The following is a 22,023-nucleotide window of genomic DNA, read 5'->3' as shown; positions in this document are numbered from 1 at the left end:
CTGCCTTGGCAAATTATCTAAGAGCCTGTCAAGAAAACTTACATCCTACAGTGACCTTTCAAGCTTGTCTCCATCCCAGATGGAGATCTACCCAGGCATTGACCAGAAGTTGCTGTCAGAAATTGATCAGAACAAGACAGGACAGCCCCATCCCACAGGGGGGAATGGAGGACATCCTTCTACTCCTTGCCTGGGGAGGTGCTTCCAATATAAGCCTCAGAAAGTGATCAAGACATTTTCCACAAGGCACATCTATAGAAAATTCAATGGGATGCCAGCTTCCCTCCCTTGGATGTCTGGATTCAGTGGGACACCTGCCTCTCAGATCCTTCTGGTGACAATTAAGTCTGTTCATTGCCCTTTTCTAGAAGTATCTCAAAAAGATGCCAGGTCCAGAAATTTTAGAAGTGCTCCGGCTTGTCGAGATTGGAGTTACCACTACCAAGCCCTGGAGCACAGCTTGGGTGAGAGGCTTAGGTTGAACCAGGAGGATTATCCAAAGGCAAGGCAGTGCCAGACCAGCTGGTAAGAAAGTTATCAAATATTCAGGGATTCCTCCCTCCCTTTTCATTCCTGTGCCCAGGGTGTGCACCAGGGATGGATGGCTTGGTGTGCCAGCCCGAGGGGGCTGAAAGGGAACTGGCTCCATGGAAATGATAAAGTGTCCCACGTTCACAGGCAGTGGGATGTGACAACCTCCCCTTCCCAGATTTTCTGCACAGTTTGTGGGCACAGGGGAGTAGAAGGCTACAGCATTTTGCTTTTTGCTCCAAAAACACTTTGTGAGAATATTTTTGGTTATTTTGCCTCACCACAGACATGAATTGAAGATTATAAATAAGGCAGATTCCTACTTCTTTTAAAATAATATTAAAAGAATAGCAAGAAGGTAAAGTGTTCATGATTTTTCTGGTACAACATTAACATTAAAATGTTGGAGATCTCCTTTGGAAAAGCTTAAGGGCTAGCCTGGTTTTTTCCATTTTCAGTTCTCCTCACTCCATAGGGAGCCTGCCAGAATGAAATCAGTCTGATGATAACTCCTTCTTCAGAGATAGCCTGAAACACAGATGTGAGTCTGGTTATCATGGCAGGAGATGGGCTGATGGCTGGGTGTCATGGAGGTGGGGTTGGTTCATGACTTTCCTGTGCTGACTGCCCCAGGGATAAGGGATGAATCTCTGTGGCCTGGGGCCTTGTGTGCCTGTCAAAGACTGAGGCACTGCTCAGCACCTTGACCTCTTACAATGTGTTGGCATCACTGCACTCAAAGGAAGCAAAGAAAGAAGTTGTTTGAGAATAAAATGACAAAGCCATGCATAAGTGTGCAGTGTCAGCCCCAGCCAGCTCCCACATAGGTTTCTCCTTGTTAAATTACATCTCTACAGTTAGCTCTTCCTGTCTGAACAGGGGCACCAAATAACAGGAGAAGGGCAAGGAGTGGGTAGTGTGGGAATGGCTTTCACCTTTCACGCAGGCAGCCCTCTGCATGATGCTCTGGGTGTGGGGCAGGCTGTGGTTGTGCCACATGTGAAACCCTGGCACGTGCCACATGGCAATCAGACAGAGTCAGCAGCTAAACCAACCAGTGAGTCAGGGGAGAGACGTGCCCGAAGCAGGGCAGGCTGGAAGGGCAGCAGTGTGTGTGAAGGTGCAGTGGCTGCTGCACAGGTTTCTGTGCCTCATGGTGACTTCTGGAGCAAGGCTGAAAGCTAGGCACTCTGAAAAAGCTTAAGGTGCAATCAGGAATGCAGGATACTTTAGCCCCAAGAGAAGGAAGTTGCTAATATGTCACCTTGCTTAGGAGGAGAGATCTGCCTGTTGGTGCTCTCCGCAGGGCTTGTGCTTTTAAACATTAAATTGTCCATTTCTTACTATTTGAAAACACTTTTGGAAGTGACAACTGAGATTGACATACGGGGTGTAGTTTTCCATATCTCTGTAATGAATGCTGAAGAATTAGGAGATTAAAAATGTTGCACTAAAAGTGAATAAAGCATGTTTCTCTAAGCCAGATGTCTTTATCTTCTATTATTATCAGGATATCTCAAGTGTCATCCTTTACTAGTATCTTCACCAAAAAGATTGAACATCTTTTTTTTTCCAAGGCTACTTTGAGGGAAGGAATTAGACTAGAATAGAGCTTTTAAGCTGGAACACCCCCTGCACCCCCCACCCTGATTATGTTTATCATTAATTATATGTAAAATTCTTGATCCAAGATCTTCTTGGCTTCTGCTTTCTTCTTATGTCCCTTTACCTCTAAGCTGAATAAAGATGTCTGTTCCCAACCAGACAATACTATTGATAGGTTATTTTAGGAAAATTTAAGTAAAAACAGGCTGGTTGACTTCTGAAAGGAGAAGCAATGAAGAAAAATACTTGCTAGGATGGAACTTGTTCACTCTAGCTGCCCACAGGTAGGAGAAAATTGGCATAGCTCACACAAAACATTTCTAACGTTCCAGTTAAAACTTGAAATGATCTGTCATCTGTAGTAAATATTTGTTCTGGCTTTTGCAGGTATCTGTCAGTGCTGACTGGGTCTGCCTGTGTGTGCCAAAGTTGAAGGATGGCCTTCCTTCCCTTGCTGTTTCACGGTGCTTACAGTAGGGTGGGAGAGAAGGGCCTGCTTTGGAGCAGCTTGGAAATTAGTGGCAAAAGCTTTATGGAAAGTGTTCATTGCTCAACGGAGTTAGGGCCAAAATAAAAGGTGTTGCATACAGTGGAAACATTTGCATGCTGTTCTTATGTAATTTATTATTTGTTTTGTCCTTTATCAACAAGTGATTTGATTCCCTATCCTCCTTTTCAATAACCAATGGAGACTTTGTTTGCTTTCCCCTTTCTGTGTTACCTGTGAGACTGTCGTTTTGCCCTTGAATACAGATTGCCAATGAATACAGATTTGCCCATGGATGCAGATTGATTTCGGAGGTACATGTTTCTGAATAACATATGCAAAAATGTAATATCAGTAGAAGGGCTAAGGCTGAAAGATGGTTCCTTTGATTAATAAGCTGATAAACTGGTAAGTGTATGGCTAACTGAGTTGCAGTGGCATTCACCACAGTGATTATTATGCAGTTAACTGCTTCCTCCAAGTGCTGCTGTCAGTGAGTACCATCATTAAAAATTAACACTCAGAACTACCGCTGCTAAGTGTCCTCCTGATTGTTTCTCTGGCATGGAAAAAGAAGCTTGCAGATAAAATTGTCTTTTATCTAATAGGTCATTTGCCTCTTGCTCTGAAGAAAATGACCCATTAGGTAGCAGTAATGCTCTACATTTTCACAAAGTAGGAGATAATTATGGGATACTAGTATACTTCCGTATGGGATATGAAAGGCTAGTTAGAAACCAGAAGAATTATTTGTTACATGTTTTTTATCTCTGATGGAACTTCAAGTCAAACAGTTCAGAAAACCCAGAAAACCAAAAACTTCTGAATTCTGTCACTTACGTATTGAGTAAACCTGATGGTCATAAAGCACCTGATATTTTTTAATTAGAATGAATAATTGTACATTTCAAGATGCCTTGTTATTTCAGATGTGTTTGTAGGAAAAAAAAAACTGATTGAGCCCAGAATAAAGATTTATTGAATAAAAGTGCCTTTCTATTTTTTTGTCTTATATAAAATCATATTGGAGAATTCTGAGTAGGTCTTTAACAAAGAAGGTTTCCTAAATTCAGCAACTTGCAAAAAAATGAGAATATATATTCAGTCTCATCTCCAAAACCACAAAGGTCCAGCAGTCATTCTGTTTTCTGCCTTATGGTTTAGGTGACTGGAGCACTGCTCAGAGGTTGGGAGAGACGTGCTCTGCAATCCTTGTTTAGTCTGACAGATTTAAGCCAACACATGCAGCTGAAACTTGGTGGTCCAGGTACCCTGCAAAATTAAATTCTGCATAGACATGTTTACCTTTTTGTTAGCTACAAAAAAAACCACATTTTAAGGATTAAACCAAATACTGTGCTCTGATAAGTGGAGATGTAGCCTTGCCAGTTTGGAAACTTAAATGGCTGATGATTTACACATCAGATTTGTACTTCAGTACAAAACTGCAGTGGGTATGAAGCTTTCCTTGTTGCTCATCTCTGGCTTAGGTCATGTCAATAAAACTGTCAATATATGGGAAATTAAACTGTCAATAGATGCCAGTTTAATAAGGTCAGATATGCTGTGTACTTCTAGAAGTTTTAGTAAGTATTCTTAGAGATGCTGGTTAATTTGAGATTATAGCACTCTCACCTCCTGTTTTATGTATTTATCTGAAATTGTATGTGCTTCAAACATGGATTGAGTGACTTGTCATAGTAGTTTAACTTCTAATTCCTTCCAAATGTACAAAACTTTCCTAATGTGCCATATTTGTACAGATGTCTCCTTCTGGATGCATAATCTTCATTCTTGGAAAGACAGAGTTGGAAAAAAAAAACCAACCAAACAAAAAAACTGTGCAGAAGTGGATTGGTATCTGGGATACCTATTGTCTTCCTAATGAATCTAAAAGTTCTGGGCTATAAATCTATACCGGCTACTACTCTGAGAAATGGTGGCATAATGATTTGGTATGTGAGGGTGTAAACTGCTGACAGTGAAAGACATAAATTCTTCTTTTATAAACTTCAGTGATTCACTTTTTTAATAACTTACTTCCTTGTAGCACCAAGTCACGCCATAATGCAGTGGTTGTTGCACATAGACCTGTAAAGCTTCTTTCATAGTTAAACCATAACCAATACTTACTGTTTGAATATTGCAAAAGCAGTGTCTTCAAAAAAGCAGGGGTTTTGCTTTCTCATTTGACAGAATACTTTTATGTGTAATGTATTCCAAGTTGTTGTATAATTGATTTTTAACCAACTACCAATGACCAGTGTGCAAAATACCCTGTCATAGTACAGGTAACACTTGGTATGTAGGTGCAGATTTTAAAAAATTTATAATCTCTAATTTTTTTCCATTAGATCTTCTTCCTTTTTAATGAAAGGATTAAATAGGAATTGAACAACTCTCATTTCAACCTTTTTTGTGCAAAAAATAAACGATTTTTGTGGTCAGGAGGAAAACATTTCAAAGGCTCAAGAGAATAAATAAGTTTGTTAAAACCGAGGCTTCGAAACTTTAGAACTAGAATCAACCTTAGTCAGTTTTGGAAATTTTTAATTGTTGTCAGTACTTTACTGAAGAGAATTTATTTAGAGCCAGCTAATACTTGGCTTATAAGCAAATGTATTGTGTAAGGAGGAACACTTTCCTACACACTACATTGTCTCTGCAGCCTCCCTCCTCTTAGCCTAATGCTATCTTGTAAGCATTGCTGCCAAAGGATTTGTATCTTCTTATCTCAAAATGCTGGTTTCATTGGTTGATATGAACAGCAAGCTGGCTAACATGAAGATACGCAGTTCCTCCTAGTTGGGTGAAAGAGACTCAATGCCTTGACTGGAGGAGTGGCTTTAATATAAATTTGTGCTTTGTTGCAAATCAGATAATCAACATGTGAGAGTGGATTATGAAACCTTGCAGTTTGCAGCCAACCTGATAGGCAAAGCTAGGGAAAGTTAGGTTCGCTCCCTGATTTGGGTTTTTTTCAGTACGTGGTGCTGTACTACCGCCACTCTGTGCAGGAGCAGGGCTTTGGGTTATGTCTGAAATGTCCTAACAGAGCTCTTCATTCTTCATGATGGCTTTTCCTAACAGAGCAGAACCAAAAATTGCTTGCCCTTTTCTAAATAGCAAAGGTCAAAAGTAAATGACACTCTAGTGTGCTTATATTTTTATCCTCAGATTTGTATTGCCCTGACAAATTATGATACATTCCATTTATGATCATGTGTGAGTTTGTATGAGTTTTGCAGAGCTTTAAAGAAGCACAGATGTTGGAATGGTGTTTTCTGGCAACCTTTCCCTGCCTTTATATCTCTGAACATTTTTCTGTGGGTTTGAAAAATGTAGCAAGAAAACATTTTTGTAGACATGGATGCACTAAATATTTGTTCCTTGAAGAGTTTTTGAATTTCTGATGTGCAGAACACTTGTTGGTGGCCTTCAGACAGCTGGCTGATCATGTTGAGCAGGCACTGCTCCAGGCTCTCCATGCTTCCAGGATGGCATCTCATCCAGTTCTGCAGGGTAGGCAGGGATCCTGTGTGACTGCAAATGGAAGTAGGGAGTTTTGTATATTCATTGTGATACAACCCCCTTGAGAACTGCCATTCTATTATTAAACATGGGTAATGCTCCCTGTAATTAAATTATAGCCACCCAGACCTTCTCTCTCAATTAAAAAAAAAAAACAAAACAAAAAAAAAAAAAAAACAAACCAAAAACCTAAACAAACCATTACTTTTATATGGTTTTATTTGCTCCTTTGCATATCCACCCTACTCTCAGGATTTTCAGGGGGTTTTGTGTGTTTGTTAGACTTCATCTTCTTCAGTTGTATAAGATGGCATTCAATACGTGAGATATATTTTAAATAGATTTTCCCTAGCCTAATTATTGAGGATTTTATTATATAATAAAAACTCAATTTGTCTTTAATGTCAAAATTTTGGGCTTATCCACATGTGAATGATGTGGACTTTCTAAACAACTTTTCAGGCCTGAAAATTAGTGACAATATAACCCCAGAATTTCTGTAGGCTAGCCCTTAATTTCTCAACCCTTCACTGCAGAAAGAACAAGGAACTGGGAACAGCAAAATTACTCCAGGAGGCCTTGTCCTGAGAGGAGGTCAAAGCCTGCTGTAAGAAGGAACTGGAAGTGTTTTGCACCAAAACAGGGTTCCAGGTAGGGATGCTTGCTCTGGGGGAAAATGAGTCTATGTCCTTCTGACCCTGAGCTGTAATCCTTCAAGCTCTTCTCAAACAAGGAAGGCTCTCTCTGACAAGCTTCCTTTAAATAAAGGGTTAAAAATTAAAGAATTGCACTGAGAAGAGTTGTAGATGAAAATGGATTTCAGTACTTCAGTGCAACCTCATGTACCACAGTTCTTTGTAGATTTTAGCTAATTAGGTGAAAACCAAAAGCAGATCCTTTCAGGCTTGGATACACCTCAAGATCAGCATCCCTCAGTATGAGTTCTTGGGAGGAAGATGACAAGCTGTCAGCACGAGGTAAAAATTATGGTTTTTTTTAAAGATACGTAATTAAGGGTGTGACTAAGTAGTTGAGACTTCCAGGAAAGAGAGAGTCAAGAAATGAATCAGCAAACATGAAGGGAGAATATCTAAAATGTCAAAGACCAGACATCTGTTATGAGATATGAATTGTTTTCTTGTCTTCCATTTCCATCAATTCTCTCCTTTCTCAGGCTACTCTGTGTTCTACTTTTGCAAATGTAGTGATTAGTATTATTTGACTATTCAAACACTTTGATTCAGAAATGAGGAGAGAAAACAAAAATATGCCATGAAATAAATTATGATGCTTATTAATGTAAATGTAATACTGTAATATATTCATATTTTTCACTCTTTGTTTCCAGTCTTTGATTTTTTTCCCTTTCTTTAAATAGGTTATCTGATACATTCTTATGTAAAAGTTTCATAGAATTTTTACTGGTTACTTGAACATATTCCTGTTCAGTTTTTTACTTTATATGAAGTGCAAACTTTTGTAAACCTTTGTTGGGAGATATGTCTGCAATTTATACTGTTGAGAGCTATTCAATAGTAGTCCTCTCAAATAAGAGAATTTAGAGCAGCAAGCAAGAGGCAGGGTGTTGCATCAGCCAACATAATATGCAAGCCCAAATTAAAATTGTTTGAATTTGTTTGAAAATTAGAGCTGCTTGCACTCTCTGAAGACTTGAAAAATGGGAAAAGTGCTGAGAAAATGGATGGGATAGGGAAGAGGAAGAAGGGAAAGAGGAAAAGTAGCGATAGGTGAATGGTTTAGACCAGTCAACTATCTCCAATTTCCAGATAAATTCTGGAATGACAATTCTAAATATATATAAGTACTTAAGAGACCAAAATGAGATGAATTATAATCAGCAACTTGTGTTGAGCCAATATTATTTCTTTCTTTGTTAGGATAACATGTCATTTGAACAGAGAGGAAGTTGTAAATTTTATCTGCCTTGGCATTATTAGGGCTTTTGATAGTGTTATTTATGACAGGCTTGTACAGCAAGAGAAATATGGCCAAGATAAGGTATAATTAGCTGGGTGAGTGACCCAGAATTCAGATTTCAAACAAACTTGTCACTGAGAAAACTATCAAAGATGTAGAAAATATATTTTGGAAGGGTGTCCCCTGCTAACCTATGTATTCATTGCCTGTGTAATGGAGAGTGTGCCATGGCACTGTGAGGGGTGTAGTGCATGCCTGAGGATAAATACTGCTAAAAGCCTCCATGAGCTAAGGTAGTTCTGGGAGCAGGAGAAGGAGAATAAGCATTTCAATAGGAAGATGTGAAAGATCTGCACTTGGGAGCAGTGAGCCAATACAAAGCAAAATACCGAGTTGGGAGTGTGACTGTAAAGTAGACAATAAATAAACATTGACTTTTCTGTGCCATCTTCTTCTGTGCTTTTCCCATTACAATATGTGTAGACAGGGTATTTTCCTCTGTCCTTTATGACCTTTCCCTGATGGATCTGCCTTTGTACTTTGGACAGCCTCATTCTGTTCTTCATGCTTCAAAAAGATTTTTGCCCCTCTTTCATTTTCTCATTTCATTTCATTGCGTACTTTTTCTTGAGTTCAGATAATTGAGGACCCACAAGTGATCTCTTTTTAACTTTCATCTTTTTTTCTTTTTTTTTAGATGATTCAATTGCTTAAATTTTTGTGAGGTGTACTTCTTTTCTGCCAGTCTAATAGAATCAGTTCCTTTGAAGTGTTATCTTCCATCTTGGTGTCCCTTGTTCCTCTTCCTCCTTTTTTTCCTTTCCCCAGAAATGCTAAACCAGGACATAATGGTTCTGCTGCTTGACCTACCTGTGTGTGCACAGCTGATTCTCCTGGCAGCACTGCTGACCTTTGGAGGTCTTCTCTCAGGTGTGCCCTCCTGGCACAAGGTAGCAGGGTGTTTTCCCCCCATGCTTACTCTGCCACACATTCAGCCTACAACAATTACCCAGTCCATTCTCAGCTACGCTAACTGACCCAGGCAACCGCACTTAGAATTTCCTACATTTAGGGGCTTCCATTCATATTCCTGCATTTCTTTCACTGGTACAGATGTCTGAAGTGTTTTGTAGAAGGACTGTTTGTTGTCATTCCCTTGCCAGCTTGTATTTTAAGGAACTTTAAGGACTTATTTTAAGAAATAATCATGCCAGATCACTTTCTCATTTCTAGGCAGAGAGGATTGGCAGATCATCAGTAAAGACACTTCCTGTGAAGAGAGGAAATATTAGTGTTAGGTGCTGTTGGAATGCAGATCTGGAGGAAGATGACTCGAGCATACTCAAGAAAAATAAAACCTGACAAGAACTGATGCATACAGTTGACATCAAGAGAGCAGAGATCCTTTGGAGCAGAAGGAAGTGAACTGGCTGATTATTGCCTACCAAAGAGGAAGAATAGGATTTACTCATGGGTAAATCTAGAAACTGAGCACAGTGGGAAAGAGCTAGATAAACCAATGGGTGATTGATGTTTGCAATTAGTTCACAAATAAATTCAGGCTAGATCTTTGAAGATGTATTCTAACCAAGGGGAAAAAACCCCATATTTTTGTGTTTTAGCCTTTAGTCTGTGTTGTGGCAGAGATAAATAAAGATTTTAAAAAAATGGTGTGGTAACAATATGAAAATACTGTTGCTAGGAAGCTATTGGAGACAAAATAAAATGGCCAATAGCACTTTTCAGTCCTGAGCTATAGCAAAGATTTTCAATACACTAAAGTCTGTCTCTCATAATCACTTTTTTCTTTTTGTTTTTTGATACAAACACTTTTATATCCCCTACATAATTAAAAGCAAGAACAGATTTAGCAAAGCCACACTAATGTGTTTGCTGATTCTTTGAAGTTTGGAGTTAAAAAGAGTAGTTTTCTGGGGAGAGAAAAGATGATTCATTTGATTTTAATGATTACTTAAAGAATTAACAGTAGCTCCAAGTTATGTTTAGCTCTGTCCCCAAGAACTGATAACTCATCTTAAAATCAATGGTTGCCTAGTGACAAGCAATTATTATATAATTTTATTACCTGCAGACAAAGAAAATATTGTCTTGGCCTGTAATGATGGGCAGAAGCCTAACATGATTTTATCAGAGTTTTGGAGGTTTCAGCATGACACATGCATTGTTTTTGACATTTCTGTAGGCCTCTGCAAGCCTCTCTCTAATCTCTTGTTATGCATGGAACAATTTCCATTTTGTAATTTGTCTTTTTATCCAAGGGTGAAATAAGGACGCAGACTTGGGTTTTCATTTTGTTTTGGTTTTCTTTTTTTAATTCTCTCATATTTTAAAAATATTGCTGCAAGAAAAAATCCAATTCTGTGCCAGTCATCTTTGCTGAGAGCTTTGGCTGGCTGAGAACCTGCAATACTGGCAGAATCAGTGTTTGCCACATAATTCTTCCAGTTCATCTGAGTAAGAGGGTAAGGTCCTTGTAGATGTGAATTTGCTGAATGTGAGCTGCTTCAAAATACTGAAAGAAAATATTGCAAAGGCCAGTCACAAGAACCACAATGAAATGAGGTCTTATTGAAACCAATGAGTTCTTATTGACTGAGCATCATTTGTGCTTTCACAGATTTGACTTGTTGCAAACTGGATTCTTTACAAGCGGCTCTTATTTTTCTGAAAACTGAAAGTGAAAATAAAACACATAATGAATGTAAGAGGGAAAAATGCAACCAACATAACAGCCTCAATTTATGAGGAGCAGGAACTTTCCAAATATGTTTGTTATGTCTGTCAGCTTTCACTACTACAGCAGTTTCAAATCAAAATTATTACATTCTCTCAAGGAACACTACTTAGCATTGTTATTATTATTTACTTTATTGCTGACATGGGTGCTTACACAGTCAGAAGGATTAGGCTAACCAAACAGTTCAACCTGGGAAAATCAAGTAGCCTGCTGTGCATTGGATTTGCATTACACAGACATTTTCAGGACGAGAATATGTGTGAGAGGTGTAGGAGGTGTCCACTCTCTCTCCAGAAGCACCTACTTTACTTATTTTGGCTGCACTTTCCTAGGAAGCAGCTGATGTATTTGTTCTCTTTGCTGTCGTGGAGGGAAAAAAAAATTTTACTGTGCTGGGAACATTTCACCAGTTCAGTGGAGGCCTGCAGAGGCTGGAAATAATGCAAGTAACCCTCTTCTAGGGCATGCTCCTGTGTAACGTCATACACCTCTCTTACTGACAGTCTCATGGATTTTTCTTTTTTAACTTATAAGTTGCAATATCTATTACCACTTATATACAAAAATAAAACACATCATATAAAACTTTCTTTAGTTTATTAATGAAGAGTAAAACTAATGAGTGGCATTTTAATTGCTGCAGAACAACCCTGTTATACCTGTATTGCCATCATTTTCCTTTTGTATCTATAAGGCTGCACAACTTGCTTTTTTAGAAACAGTTTTTGTAAATTGTGACTTCAAAAATTTGACTTCTCCGGTTGTGGGCTGTACTTTGAGTGCAGTGATGAACATGGCACATGGTGGAATTCTGGTCTTAAAAAATGTTGCTTATATTGACATGCCGTACCAATTAATACCTCATATAAAAATCACATAGAAAATTTCATGTTGAAGTGAAACAGCAAGGTATTTTCTCACCAGCCAAGCACAATGGGGGATCCTCTTGTAAGGATTTAAGTCTAAATAATGCCTTTTTCTCCCCCAAAGTTCTTGTTTCAGTTTGCATTTTCTTCTGCTTAATGGAGGGAATAAGGGACCTCAGATCATGAAGGACCATCAAATAAACATGAGCATTTAGTAAGATGATGTCATCTTCATATTTTATGGATCCATGGAGAGCTGAATCGAAACACAAAGGAAGAAAAGGAAAATACTCATTACTTCTGTATCTGGCATTAGCTATTCTTACCACATTGCAGTGTCACTTTTTATTTCACTCATATGGAAGAGATGCTATAAAAAAAAATGGGACATGTCAGGAAACAACCCCAAGAATGAAATATAAATATTATCTTTGGTATTGGCTCTGTATCCTAGAGGTAGACCTTGGTGTGATGCTGTGTGCTGACAGAGAACTCTGGCAAGAGCACCTTCCATCTTCAGGTGTGGTGCCTGCAGGAGGTGGAGGTGGGAGGCGAGTGTCAGACAGGCAGAGCCAGGGAAGTGCAGAGGAAGGAAAGGAGCCTTCTGGAGCTTTGCTGAAGGCTCATGAAGAATTGGAGCTTATGTTGCTGAGTGTGGTGGTTTAGTGTAGGAAGACAGTGCAGATAGAGGAACGATCTTTTTTTGTAGAAATCAAGAGCGCGAGGTCCTTTTAATCTGCTTAATGAAAGAGTTTATCTTACTGTTCCATAAACTTTAGGGCTGGGAATATGTAAGCGTGTAACGAGTGCATGGCAAAACCTTGCCTATGGCTCTCGTTCCACGAGAGGGAGCCAGAACTGCCTTTAAAACGTCAGCAGTAAACGCTGGGAAAAGCTGGGAAAGCCGCGGCCTCAGCGTGCCCGAGGCGCTGCCCTTGCTGGGGGCCAAGGCAGAGTTTTACCGTGGAGCTGCCGCTGCTCGGCCGGGCCCCCTCACACCGGGGCAGCGAGGGACACGCTCCGGTCCCCCCCGGCTGCCATCGCCACCTCCTCATCCTCCTCCTCCTCTTCCTCCTTCCTCCGCGCTCCCGTGCAGAGGAATCCCCGGCAGCGTGAAGGAAGCCTGCTGTGGGTGTGCTGAGACACTCCTGGCAGCCCTGCTGGGATGATGGGCAAAGGATGCTGCCCCTCGTCTGCGCCTGCAGTTCATTGTTCGGCTTAGCTGAGGCAACAAATGCAGGAGGAAAAGTGGGCGTGAAACTGGAATTAAAATATGCAACACCTGCCACTGCAACAGAAAGTAAGAATAGTTTTTGGATCATTGAGTTGTATCTGCGAAGATGTACTTCCTGCTGACTTAAACACTAACAAAACAACAAAGCCTCTAATTGGAATCCTTCTAGGAGTACATGTGCTACGTGGAAAAAACCCAGACCCTTAAAGTGAGATAGTGGGCGATAATGGATTTCAGAACAACTTAGAGTTTTGTAATTGACTGCAATTAAAGTTAACTGATCTAAGAGTCAGTGATACTAAAATATACTATTGCTAAAGAAACTTCCTTTGGCAAGTAAGTGTCCCTTAAGAAGGTCAGCTGGAACTGCTGGTTAAACGGAATCCCATGCTGGAAATGTGGAGCTAACTGAGCAAGGCTGTACACTAAGGGGTCTGTGAAGATGCCTTTCCAGGAAGGTTTCTCAATCAACAAGTGTCCAAAATCTGAGACAGGTCTGCAAGCAGGAAAGCCTGAATGAAACATTTTGGAAAACTTTTAAATGAACAAAATACAAAAATGACGTTGTTTTAAAGTCAACAATTTCAAGCAAGAACAGTCTAATTTTTTTCATGAAAAATGATTGCTTATTGCATCACTGGATTTTACAAAGCAAAAACCAGTATTCTTGAGAATTTGACAGTGATGTGTGAAAGAGAGCCAAAACCCCTCAGTTACAGAATCATAGGATGGGTCATGTTGGAAGGGACCATAGTGGGTCATCTGGTTCAGCCTCCCTGGTCAAGCAGGGTCAACCCAGAGCACAAAGCACAGGGTTGTGTCCAGATGGTTTTTTATTATCTCTAATGAGGGAGACTGCACAACCTCTCTAGATAAGGTGTTCCAGTGCTCGGTCATCTGCACAGTAGAGAAGTTCTTTCTCACATTCAGGTGGAATTTCCTGTGCATCAGTTTCTGCCCATTGCCTCTTGCCCTGTTGCTTGGCACCACTGAGAAGAGCCTGGATCCATGCTCTTGACACCTCCCTTCAGTTACAGACATGGATGGGGTCCCTCACCCAGCTGCCTCTCCCTGGGATCCACTGTGTCTGTCCAGTCAGACTCGTTGGCCTGAGCCTGCTCTGATGGACACAACTGCCAGAGCTGAGGGGCATTAATAGCTGGTTAAAAGAGTGAATGAAAAATTTTGTCTTTAGGCAGGGGATATGTTCTGGATTGTAGAGTATGGTTTTTATTTACTTGTAGAGGGGTGTGAATGTGTGTGGATGTACAAACACTTGCTGCATCACACTCCAGGGTGGAGTTGTTAGTGAGTCTTCCTTGTGCTGTAGTGGGAGAAGAGTGAAGCACTAGGCAGTATCTTCTTCATTTGGCTCCTAAAAACGTCACTTGACATATGTAAAACTGACCTAATCATAACCAGAAACTGAATTTGGTGACTTTTGCCAAGATCAAAAAGCTTTTTTTTTTTTTCAACTGCTTCTCATGATGTACGTCACTGCTGATCTCTCCACCACTTTGCCCTTTGGTCTGCCAGAAGTAGCCAAATACTGAAACATGATACCCATGAGGATTATGCAAACAAAGGGAATATTTACATGCAGAGAATAATATTGACATTTGCAGGGACATTATAGTGTCCCCTCAAATTACACTGAGCACGAATATATTCAGGCCTCTGTTAGATTTGCATGCTGTATGAATTATGACTGATTGTTAAAAATACCAAGTGCATTACTAGTAAACTCAGACACCAAGTAATGTGTGGCTAAAATTTAGAATCAACTTATGGTTGACAGCTAATGCAAACAGCTGAAAGACTGTATACAACCAAAATGCATTTAAAATGCCTCATGCCCAGCAATGGGAAGTGCACACAGATTTTTCTTCAGCCAGCTTGTTTCATTGAAAACAGCCCTTAAGAGTAATTTATCCTCTTTCTAATGTTAGCAATCCTATGAAAAATGAGTTGCATGGGAAGAAATATCTGTGAGAAGCATGTTAGCAAGTGCCTTAATTGTTAGGTAAAAATAACATTTTGTCTGACAAGGGAAGAAATATTTGGAAAATACTGATATGGGTGGGTTGTTTTTTCTTGAAGATTGTTGTTATATAAATATTACAAAATCGTAAAGCAAACACTTTGAATGAGAAATAGCTTTCTCTCATTTGTTCTCCTTTCTTTTTTTGGTTCATTAAAAAAAGGGCAAAAACCCTTAGGAAGTCAAGGGTTATGAAATATGCTGGTACGTTACTGACTTCTTTTTTTTTTTAAAAGTGACAAAGGCAAAGAGGCTGTGCTGACCTTTATGAAAGAAGAGATCCATGGGGAAAGGTTTCTTTCTGATAGACAGGAAGCTGTCCAATTCAACCATTAAAGGTAGTGAAGGAGGATGTTTAAGTCATCTGTTATTCCAGGGAGTCAAAAGTAACCTCAGGCTGTTATTTCGCTAAGGCTAAAAGTGTACTTACATAGAACATCTCATTTACAGAAACTATAAAATACTTTGATGCACTCAATTTAATCAAATAAGCTAGCTATCTGTTACTGTTTCAAGGTAATCTTTTCAAAATATTTATTGTTTTGCTTTCAGTATTTACTTTTCTCACTATGCACATAATCCCAAATTTCACATTCTGATTATTATACTACATAACTCTCTGTGTCTTCTCTATAGTACAAGGCTCTCTATTAATCAGCTTCTTATGCAAAATGCATAAGTTCCCAATGCACATCTGGATATAAAAAATAGTTATAGATAATCAATATTTACTAAAGCAAAGAGTGAAAATTAGAAGTCTCTGAGAGGTATAGGCCTAATGATAGTACAGACAATACTCATTATGTAATCACAAATGATTGTACTGTGGGATAGATGGTTAACATGTGAAATTAAGGAACCTAAGACTCAGCATGCTACATGTTCATTTAGAGAAGAAGAAAATACATATTATTTTAAAGAAATCCTGACTTTAGTGAGCAGAGGAGACAGCCAGAGTAGTAGGTACCTGTTAGCAGCTTGTCTCTATTTGTTTGTTTTCCTTACAATAGATTGAATGGCTACACATGTTCTCTTTTGTTTGTTAAAACTTCTCTTATAAAGGCAGCCAAAACCATTGAGAAATGTTTTTATTTAAAAAAGTGCTGTAGCTTCATTTCGGCAGTGCTCTCATCCAGTGGAATTCTAATCAAGCTCATGAAAAAATGCAGGGGGAAGAAGAACTATATAAAAAATACAAACTCACATGATAAGAGCTGAATCATTGCAGAAATGAAAATGCAATGCCACAATACCCAGCATAGTGGATACTGAGCAGAATATAGTGGTAGGAACGTAGTGTGAGAAACAACTGCTAACTTTGAAAATTTAAAGAGGTTTATTAAACCTTGACAAAAATGCAACAAAAGGACTACAGAAGGAAAAATTCACAGCACTGGGAACTGCCTTGTGCATACCACACAGCTACTTCATCTTCAAGATGGATGCTTTTGTATCCCTGGGGGTTGCACCAGCCAGCCCTGGCCCCTCCCAAAGTCTGTCAGTCAGCTCTTCTTTGCCATTTATCAGTGCAGACTGCTTTCTTGTGACTCGATTGGAGGTCAGGTGTTGCCATGCTGCACCCTTTAGGCGCCAAGCTTTTCCATTCCCAGCTGCCCCATGCAAGGGACACATGTGCATCCTTCTTTGTACCTGGCCTAGACAGCCCAGGCTGTCTGATGGCAACAATACAGGGGGGAAAAGGGAGCTACAATAACATAACTATACATCACTAAAGGTTTTCTTAATATTCACACAACAGTTATCCCTTAATTGTGAGAGCAAATCATCTCGTTATCCATCTATAACAGTAGCCTGGCTCTCCCACACTGACTCTGTAACCTAACTAAGTGCATTCTGCTGTGTAGCTGAAGTATAGTTTAAGATAAGTCCAGCTAAGCAATTTAAGTCCAAGCATTTTGGTACAGATTGTTCTGATGTCTGTAGAGCATCTCAAGTGCCACATCCAGGAAGGGAGCTGGCTCTAGTTCACATGTTGCGACTTCTCTGTGCTGTGCAGTTGGGGATGGGGTAGGTGGGACGCCCTGTCCCTTCCCCTACAGCGAGGTTCCACAGGGTGTGGATCTCCTGACTTCCCCCATGCTGCTCCTGGTCCTGCTGGGGATGTGACAGCTGAATATTGCAGTGAAGTGTTGATGGCTGGATAGTGTCCCCAAGAGATGGCAACCTGCCAACAGGTTCTAAAATAAGACCTTTGTAGCCTTTGCCACGCACTTTGGGCTCCCTCTGGGAATTTTCACTGGAACAGGACAAAATAATAGTGATCATGGTTATAACAAATGGGACTTCAATAACTGCTGGTGGTCTTAATAAAACTGTTTTTTTCTGGGAGTTTTCCAGAATTTTTGCAGTTTATCTGCATGGCATGAAAACTAAATATGGGTAATAACGCTGAACACAAGTCAACTGAAAATTTTAAATGAGCAATTAGATGAAGTTGAAATTTTTAAAAATCTCTGTGGAATATGAAAAGAGTAACAAAAAAAAAAGCTTTTACCTAAAAGGATATAAGAAAATACAAGCTGTTTTGGAATTTATAAACAAGACCTTGAAAGATTGCTCTAATAAATTCAGGAATAGAAGAGGACTAATGGGCAAAAAATACAAAAAAAACACAATGAAAACTGAAGCTGTCTTGGATTCTTTGATGTACATATAATACATCTTATAAAAAAGCATGGTTTTAAATAAAATAAATATATCATATATATATATATACACATATATATACACATATATATATATATATATATATATATATGTATGTTATATATATCAATACATATTCCAATAAATATTCCCTAGAAAATTCTAAAGCATGCATTTATTGAGTAACATCTCAGGTAGGATGACATTTGTTAATGATTAGTGAAAACAATCTTAAGTTTAAAATTCATCTTTACCAATGCATATAAAAAAAAAGAGATAGGTGGTAAAGATGTATACAATGATTTCATCTCTGTTTGGAAATATGTTTGTCTGTTTTAGATGCTTACTGAAAATGAACAAAAATATTCTAATGAAGTGAAATTACATGATGGGTAAACTGAATCCCTGATTTAAAGCTCTCCTTTGAGTTCTTGACTGTGGGACTGATGTTTGTGGGCTGAAATTATTCCTGCAGACGTTGGAAATGTAGGAGAATCCTGATTTTCATGCAGAATTCAGCTCAGCTGTAATTACATTAAATGCCACATATTGTATGTACATGCATTTCTACATGCTTTTAAAAAAATAATGTAGCATATACTTTGTATCAAGTGAATATTTACTTCAGAATATGTAGTAATGTGAGCATGACACACTGGTTTGTGTGGCAGCATGAAATTACTTTTATGCTACAGTATTTTATGTCTGCTGAATCAAAGAAATTTATAACAGCTCAAGGGATTTTCATCTGACAGGGGTGCTTTCCTGTTCATGCTCTTAAATAGTAACATATTTTAATTAAATATTGTGGGAGATTCTTTTTTAATCTTTTTGAGAGTAGTTGAATGATAAAAGCTGGACCATGAAAGGTAGTTTCATGTTATTTTAGAGTACTTAGAGTACTTATTACTTCTGAAGTACTTTTTTTTAAAAAAGGAAATGATAAAAGTTAATTTGAATGAAAAACATTGAAAGAAAAAAGGAGAAATGTATACATACAGCATTTGCAATAATAATTTGTTCAGAACATGTTTTGCTTGCCTGAAAAAGGATTTCTCTAATTACTGAAAAATAACCTTCTAAATCTGTGATTTTAACCTTTACATAATGAAAGATAATAGACCATGTAAAGATCTGGTGTAGCAGTTTTCATATTCCTTTTTCACAGTTACATTTTGCATTTTGGTTACAAGTGGCTCAGGAACAAAGGTTTCTTTCACTTTTCAGAAGTGCATGTACACAGCTGCATGCTGCTGATTTGACATAAGTTTTAGCACTTCTAGAACTTGCTAGAAAGCTACTGAAAAAAAAAAAAAAGTTGGAAGTGGAAGTATATAATTGCATCCCCAGACTAAAACCATGCTTCAGTGCATTCTCCTTTCTGGAGCTTTTGTCCTGAAAGGCCGAACAAGAATTACTGGCAACACTAGACACTGACCAGACCCTGCAGCACAGAGGATGCGGATGTGTAAGCACAGACAGAGTCTTTCACACTGGATCACAGCTTCTGGCAGCAGTGAGGAAATTAAATGCAATCTCTTTCGGTTTCAGTTTTGTCCTATCTGTTGCGCATTGCAAAAGACTTTGGGTGACTGTCCCAAAGGACTGCCCCAGTCCTTATCTCACAGGGAGATAGGAAGCAATTGCACAGGATAAGCCAGACTGTTTACTCAACAGCACAGAGAGCTTTACCTGGAATTACGCCTTGTGCACATGGAATGACTTTTTCCCCTTGCTCACCTCCTGAAGGTGATACTTTGCCAGCTGCCCGCATCAAAGCACTCCAGAGTCTTACAGCAGCAGTGGGAAATGATGTGCAGGCACAGTGGGCACCCACAGTGAGGGGGGAGCCAGCCAGCTGGGAGAGGCATCCCTGGGGAGATGGGGGTTCCCAGGCCTCGCTGCCTCCTCCACTGTGCCACCCTCTCCCTTTTGTGACTGTCCCCCTTGCCAGAGAGGGCAGGAAAGGCAAGGGCTCACTGTGTTAGCATCCCTTGCAAAGCTGGAAAAGCCATGACTGGTACATAAACCCAGGCACCAGGAACCAGCCCGCTGGGTAGGGAAGAGCTTGTTTTCATATTTCTCCATATCTCTCTACAATAGGACATTCCATCAGCTTTCTTTGCTGTGATTTCCTTTTCCTTTTTATCATATTTTTTTTTATTTGTCCAGCTGTTCCACTTTTTGAACCCATGATGTTTCTGAAGTCAAAATAACAAGTGTGAGATAAAATAGGTTTGCCTAATCTAGAATATATTCAAGGTGATGAAAGGTTTGGGATTTGTTTTCAAGATGTTCATTGTAGGAATTGGCTCTTGTGTTAGAAAGCCATGTTGTTTTAGTGGTTTCGGTCTCCAGAGCTAGAGAAAAACAGCTTATTTTTTTTCTCTTCAAGGGCAGTGGAACTCAATCACGTCCTCCAAAACTGCAGATAACAGAAGGTGATATTTGGCAATGGAGTACTCATGCTCTAAAAATCTTTCAGCCCTCAGGAAAATTCATGTGTCATGTGAGGAGAATTTTTCAAATTTTATCTTGTTGTTTTGAAGTATTTGACATAGATGACCAGAAAGGCGCATATTTTTTAATAACAAAATGTAACCCTGTGTTGTTAAAAGTGGCCTGTCTGCACTCCAATGAGCTGGAAGGTGAAAAATTGAGGCCTTGTACTGTGACTATGGAAGACACTTCTAGCTTCTAAATGGGAGAAAAAGCAAGTATGTGTCCCCTCTGACCCTTTCAAATCATATTAAAATTCCTGGATTTTTCTAGACTTTTGCTCTGTAAACCCCATGATTCATACATTTTCAGGTGGGTCTGTTTGCAAGAAGCAAAGCTCTCTCCATACGGCTAAAAACGAGTCCCTGGTCGGAAGAGTGCTGGCAGCACAGGTCACTTGCACAAAACCCAAGGTGTCTTGCCCACAGGTTGCTCACAGCCCTTTGTTTTGGTTCTGTAAAAAGTGTCCCACCAGCAGCACTGTTTAGCTGCACAGCTATATTGTAAAGCAGTACAAGTTGTTTTGTGCAGTTGGGCTTCCAGCACATTTTCAGGCTCACAAGGTTGGGGATGAATACTTAACTGCTGCACATGCAGAAAATGACAATGAATTTTTGCATGTTCGTTTCTACAGTTTTGGTCTTTAATTCAGACCAGATAGAATGTTCTTTGCCTGAACATTCTCACCCTAATTCTAGCTCTCAGGAAACAAAGGGCAGTTTCAGCACTGAATACACAGGGCTTATAGACCATGGCTGGCTGTGCAGCCATTTCAGGAGTGGCAACCATAGCTGTGAATGTGTTAGTTGTAAATGTGTTACCTTTTATACTTCCCAGCAGCAAATTCACTGATTGTTCCCAGAGGCCTCCTGAGAAACAAGTTGCCAAATAACTTATGATTTAGCTCCTATATGCAAAAAAGCAACTTTCAGCTTCTGTTTTTTCTGCTTTTGGGCTTCTTTAATCTTTAACTGGAGGTGTTTCAGCAGTTGTCCTATATGGCATTCCTCTGACATTGCCTCAGGTGCCTTTTTTTCCTTGAGTGGAAATAAGGAGCCATGATTTCCATCCAGCATGTACCTTACTAAACCTGTAGCTCTCTGAGGACTGGGCAGCTTTGTCCTGGTAGTTGACCATGTAATTGTGCCTCTGATCAGCTCAGTTTCACCCATGTTAACAGGCTGCTAGAGCCATGGCTGGGCAAGGGGAGAGGTCTTTCCCCCCAGAGCCATCCCCTGGAGGGGTCTGGCTGGACCCTGGGGTCAGGTCAGGCAGCCTCATGCTCCTGCAGCTGGAGTCCCACCTGTGTGTGGCCACAGGGGTTTGCTGTGCAAAGTGGGCTGACAAACTGTAATTTAATACAGTCATACAAAGCTTCAGGCTGCAAGGGACATTAAAGTTCACCTGGTCCCAACCCTCCTGCCATGGACATGGAACCCGTGGAACCCATTTCCCAGATGGAGATAGGTTTGTTCTCATGTGATCAATCTTCTAGTAACTGCTGCCAAAGACTCTGTAATGTGGAGAATCTACTCATTTCTCTCAATCTATTTTCAGTAAAAAAAACCAAACAGGACGGGAAATATATCCTGGCAAGGTTTCTGGCATATCTTGTTCCATGATTCAGCATTTCATAAATAAGTAGTTATTTACATCTGCTTTTTCCTTTGTAAACAATACTGATGTTTTACTAGCAATGGCAATCTATCTTTTTTTCTGTTGACTTTCAGCTGGGGCCAAGGAATTTGCATGAATGTTACTATTTCTGGCATGCCTAGAAACTTTTCTGGTATTGTCAAGAAGAAAGTGCTTTAAAGAAATGCACAGCCAAAGATGATTGAAGATCTGTGCTCACAATGTGTGATA

This window comes from Melozone crissalis, unplaced genomic scaffold, assembly GCF_028551555.1.
Source record: "Melozone crissalis strain CALT ecotype California unplaced genomic scaffold, PUWL_Pcris_2 ptg000002l_1, whole genome shotgun sequence".
NCBI lineage: Eukaryota > Metazoa > Chordata > Aves > Passeriformes > Passerellidae > Melozone > Melozone crissalis.
This window is presented reverse-complemented; position numbering follows the sequence as displayed.